The sequence below is a fragment of the Giraffa tippelskirchi genome, chromosome 7, assembly GCF_054371585.1.
Source record: "Giraffa tippelskirchi isolate mGirTip1 chromosome 7, T2T-mGirTip1v1.2.pri, whole genome shotgun sequence".
Lineage (NCBI taxonomy): Eukaryota > Metazoa > Chordata > Mammalia > Artiodactyla > Giraffidae > Giraffa > Giraffa tippelskirchi.
In genome coordinates, this window is record NC_137281.1 from 59,681,730 (window position 1) to 59,687,729 (window position 6,000).

Consider the following 6,000-nt stretch of genomic DNA (forward strand, 5'->3'; position numbering starts at 1 on the left):
GCACAGAGTTGGACACGACTGAAGCGACTTAGCAGCAGCAGCAGCAGCATCCCTCCAGCTTCAAGCCTGGAGAAGAGACTATTTGTGTCAGCACTTCCAAAAAATAGGCTGTTGGGGAAATTAAAAATCCTTCTAACAAAAAGACCTCCCCTCTGCCCCAAATGTCAATATAGAAGAGGGAGCAAACCTGATTTATTCCCGGATATGCATAAGCTTATATCTTTTCAGATGGTCCATGCCAGACTAGAAAATCTGGGCAGAATTTCACACAATTTATACAGCCAATTAGAAGAAGTAAAAATGAAAACTTATTTATCTCTTTGAGAGACAATTGGACATAGCTTATAATAACCTCGTGTACACCTCATGAGAGTCTCTAGGCTGTTTTGGACGTATGTGTTTATAGTTCCCAGAATCAGAAGGCCTGTGGTTTTATACTGTTTATCTAAGACTGGGTTTATCTAACTCTTGCCTACAAGGTCTAGCCTACCTATTTTGATTTTAAGGAGATACTCTAGCAGTGAGGAGGAGCTGCTACTGCCCCTTTCTTAAACAGAGTTTTGTTGTATTTCCTTGCACAGGTCCATTACACCACCTTGCCTTGGGTTGGGTGGTATGCCCACTGCTGAACCAATTTCTGTGGCTAGAAATAGGACACACTGATTGGCCTGGGCCTGGTTTATAGAGGGGAGATTTTCAAAAGTGAGTCGGATACAGAGGAGAAGAAGGGATGGATGCTGTGAAGACCCTTCTGGGTCCTTAGGGGCCTAGAGGTGGTGCAACAGTACCCTTGGGTCAAACTTAGCAGGTAACTAGTTTGTCTGTCAGGATTTGATGTGTCACTGTTTTGCCAATTCTCAACCCCTTTTTATAACCCCAAGATTTGAATGGAGATAAGAATGAATAACTGCAGATTTTTTGAGAATAATTGCTATGTTCAGAAAATCAGTAGTGAAAGAACACAAAACCCATGCTGAGAGCCAACTTTTAAGGCCTCACTTGCAAAGTAAATGTTTTAAGATGAAATCTGTGTTGCAAGGTTTGGAGTCTATGGTCTACCCCAGTTGACATGCAAAGGAAAACTATCCAAACTCCAAGTGGTTTGGCCAACCATCACCCAGAATGCCTGGGGTGCATGCGGTCCATTATCCCTGCCAAAACCCTGGTCCAACGTCTTATGAGCAGGTGGCTAGCAGCAAGACTTTGGCTTTGGCAGGGATTGTTGTAAAACTTTCTCAGATAAAGTCAATAGTACTATTTTCCAAATATTCTCTCTTTAGAACCTGTATATAATGACCAGTTATTAATTGGTCACTGGAACAAAAAGATTAAGCAGAGAGAAGCAGGATAAGGTGGAGATAGATGAACTTTGCTGACCACGGAGTGCCAAAACAGGGATTTGTAAACTCTAGCTATAGTCCTATTGTGAGGATCAGAAAACTGGGGCTTGGAGATTAACCTGCCCCCAGGCACATGACCGTGTGGTTGTGGCCAAATTATAATTTCAACCCCACTATCTAATTCCAAAGCCACAAATTCTTTGCTTATGGTGAAAAAACAAAACAAAACAAAACACTGAAATTCTTCTAGTACAGATGAGTAAAATTCCAAAATACTATTGGAGGTCTTTGTTCCCTAGTCCAAACGGACACTTACCAGTTGACTGCCAAAGACATCGTTTGGTGACAGGCAGAATGGAGGTGCTTTTGTTCAGAGACCTTTGTTCTCTATGTCTGTGCAGGATCATAGGTCAAACCTAGGTAGCTGGAAGAGCCTTTATAATAATTCACTGAGATAGTCAGTTCAAATCTGAGACATCACACGAGTAGAACTAGTGGTGTAGGAAGCCCATCACTCTTTGGACTGCAAAGTTTAGTTCTGATCAGCAATCTAGCAGAGCAAACTCCTGTTGTGAAATTCTGGTAAGGCTCAGTGAGCTGCACTGTCTGATTTTTTTGTTTGTTTGTTTGTTTGTTTTTCCATGGAAAAACTGTACTCTGCTACTGAAGAAGGGATGGAAGCAGGTTAGACTAGTGGAGGGTACTAGTCAGCCTCTCTAGCACTTTCAGCCTCTCTTCTTGGGATCATGCTGGGTCTGAATACCCCCCAAAAAACCCCCAGTCCTCCCCACCTTAGGGTCTTGGTATCTGTTGTACCTCCTGTTCAGAAACCAGTCCATGGAGTGACATAGTATGTGCTATTTCCCAAACTATATGTAAACCAGTTTTACCTATATAGAAGCCAATTTGGAATATATGGAAGCCAATTTGGTGCGGAGAATCTCAAGGCCAGAACACACTCAATCACCAGTTCCCTCATTCTTACTTGCTGGGTCTTTCATGTGTTTCTGCCCATGAAGTAGTTATAAAACTCCAGAGGCTCTTAGGTTTCAAAGCTCATCGCTTTCAGCTGAAACCAGGAGATGCAAACAAGAGTTTCCATGCCTTCTCTGGGGGCTGAGCAAAAGGTAATAGTCCAGCCTCTCCTTTCACATGCACAATAATGAAAGTGGGAAGAGTTAGGAGCCAGAATTCACTGTGCTCGCTCCCGAGATTGCAGCATTGACAGAAATAGCATCGGTGGCTGCCTGCCGTCCTGTGGCCACCATCCTGGCTCTGTGTGTGGACCAACCACACAGGGCCTCTTCATTCATGTTGCCTGGTCCAGCCATTCTCAGTTTGCCTGACCCCAGGCCTCATTAGGAATCTAGTGGAGATGCCATGATTAACAGACAGGTGGAGTCTGTTGGCACTCGCCTGGGGAGACTGAAAGAAGCTCTTTTCCTGCTACCAACCACTCTGCCAACATTTGTTTTTTAAAGATAACAACCTGCCTTGACAGATAATCTGCTTTGGCTTATGATTAGCATCTCTACTGTCAGCCTTGACCCTCCTGGCATGTGATCCATAAATCATGAGACTTTTTATTTTTGCTGTGAATTCCTTGTCATCTCCACATTACTAAACCAAGGTCTTTAAGGTGGTTGCTGCCAGTACTATTTATATTCAAGCTTTGTTTTCTCTCTGCTTTCCCAGGCCTCCTCTTTCTTAGGCAAGACTCCTTGGAATTATTTCAATAGGTCGTCCTCTCTGTGACAATGATCCATGTTAATACTCTTGCTTTAGCCAATGTGACAGACTCTGGTGGCCTCATCTGGCCATTCAAGGCCAGAATGATTTGAAGATGCTGGACCACTTCCTTCCCACCCAAGGACATGAGGGGCAAAGGTGTAGTAGTGGTGTTTACAGACCAGGCTGGGCTTCATGGGAACTGTGTGGCTCTGTGGAGCTTATAAATGGTTCTGAGTCCTTGTTAGACCAGGAACTTCCAGCCAGTGACCCATCTCTAATCTCTTCTGACTTCTCCCTGACTCCTCTCTTCTCTGCAGCTGGCACCTTGCAGATGCTCACTAAATATTGATTGGGTAGATTAATGAAAGAGTAAATGAATGAACAAATGTCATTAACTCTTAAGGAAGTCAGTGCAACAAAGCAACAAACTCAAACCTCTTAACTGGTGGAAGATCCTTTTTGGTCTATCTTCTGCTAGCTTGCTCAGTTTTGTCTCCCTTGCTGTACCCTTAGCACTTTACACTCCACTAATATAGAATTATATGCAATTCTCTAGCTCCCTGGCAGTGTTTCACAACTCCAGGCTTTAGCAGCAGTTGTTACATGTGTCTGGATACTTTTCTCTCCTTGGCTCAACTCAGATATTTTTCCACACCAAATTTGGCTGCCTACTTGGTAAGAACCATCTCCAAAATCACCCTATGGTCAACTTTCACCACTCTCAGCCTCTTCTGAAACTGCTGCACTGGGCTCCTGTATTGAAATGCTCTTTAACTGTGTTTCTTAGGGGATGTTTGGTGAAATGCCATCCAAAGAGGTCATCCCCAGATGGCATTCTGTGTCAATAAGTCAGGAAAATGTTACAAACTACACTTCTTTCTTGTATGGTTTTACCAGTGGTCATGTATGGATGTGAGAGTTGGACCATAAAGAAAGCTGAGTGCCAGAGAATTGATACTTTTGAACTGTGGTGTTGGAGAAGACTCTTGAGAGTCCCTTGGACAGCAAGGAGATCAAACCAGTCTATCCTAAAGGAAACCAGTCCTGAATATTCATTGGAAGGACTGATGCTGAAGCTGAAGCTCCAATACTTTGGCCACCTGATGCGAAGAACTGACTCATTAGAAAAAACCCTGATGCTGGGAAAGATTGAAGGCGGGAGGAGAAGGGGACAACAGAGGATGAGATGGTTGAATGGCCTCACCAACTTGATGGACATGAGTTTGAGCAAGCTTCGGGAGTTGGTGATTGACAGGGAAGCCTGGTGTGTTGCAGTGCACGGGGTCGCAAAGAGTAGGACATGACTGAGTGACTGAACTGAACACCTCTTTCAAAGAGATTCACAGCAACCACTGGCATTTCCCCCCTCAGCTTTATAGAGGTACAATTGACAATTACAAATTGTACATATTTAAGTTTAAAAAGTGATATTTTCATTTATGTGTACATTGTGAAATGATTTCCACAGTCAAGCTAACTGACGTATCCATCACTTTGCATAGTTATCTCTTTTTATGTGACGAAGATCCAAGATTTCAAGTGTATAATATGGTAATATTAACTATAGTCGGAGAAGGCAATGGCACCCCACTCCAGTACTCTTGCCTGGAAAATCCCATGGACAGAGGAGCCTGGTAGGCTGCAGTCCACGGGGTCGCTAAGAGTCGGACACGACTGAGCGACTTCACTTTCACTTTTCCCTTTCATGCACTGGAGAAGGAAATGGCAACCCACTCCAGTATTCTTGCCTGGAGAATCCCAGGGACGATAGAGCCTGGTGGGCTGCCATCTATGGGGTTGCACAGAGTCGGACACGACTGAAGCGACTTAGCAGCAGCAGCAGCATTAACTATAGTCACCATACTATATATTAATTCTCCACAACTTACTTATCCTGAATAACTGAAACTTTGTACCTTTGAACAAGATCTCCACATTTTCCCCACCCCAACACCTGGCAACCACCATTCTGCATCTTGCTTTAATAAGTTCAAATTCTAAGATAGTGAGGTAAAAAGGACGTGCACGAATCTCTTCCTGCGAGAGCACCAAAATTGCAACTAGCTGCTGAACAACCATCGACAGGAGAATGCTGGCACCCACCAAAAAAAGATATCCCACATCCAAAGACAAAGAAGAAGCCACAGTGAGACAGTAGGAGGGGTGAAGTCACAATAAAATCAAATCCAATACCTGCCAGGTAGGTGACCCACAAACTGGAGAACAATAAAACCAAGGAAGTTCTCCTGCTGTTGTGAAGGTTCTGAATACTACATCAGGCTTCCCATCCTGAGGAGCTGGCAAAGGGACTGGGAATCCCCAGGGAATCTGACCTTGAAGGCCAGCAGGATTTGATTAGAGGGCTAACACAGTATTGGGGAAAATAGACTCCAGTCTTGGAGGGCACAAACAAAATCTTGTGCACATCAAGAAACCCAGAGGAAAGGAGCAGAGACCCCACAGGAGACTCAACCAAAACTACCTGCTAGTGCTGGAGGGTCTCCTGTGGAGGTGTGGGTCTGCAGGGGCTCACCACAGGGCCAGCAGTAGCAGTCCAGGAAGGTCCCCCTTGGCATAAGCCCTCTTGAAACTCTCCCATAGAGCCTGTAGACTCCAGGACTTGGTTGCTCAGGCCAAACAACTACCAGGGAGGGAGCACAACCCCACCCATCAGCAGATAATTGGATTAAAGCTTTATTGAGCAAGACTCTGCCCACCAGAGCAAGACCCAGTTTTCCCCACTGCCAGTCCCTTCTGTCAGGAAGCTTACACAAGCCTCTTAGCCTCCTCCATCAGAGGGTAGACAGAAGAAGCAAGAAGAACCACAGTACCACAATAGCTAAAAGAAAAACCACATTAGAGAAAGTTCATCAGGATGAAAAAGCAGAAACTTATGTCCCAGATGAAAGGACAAGATAAAACCCCAGGA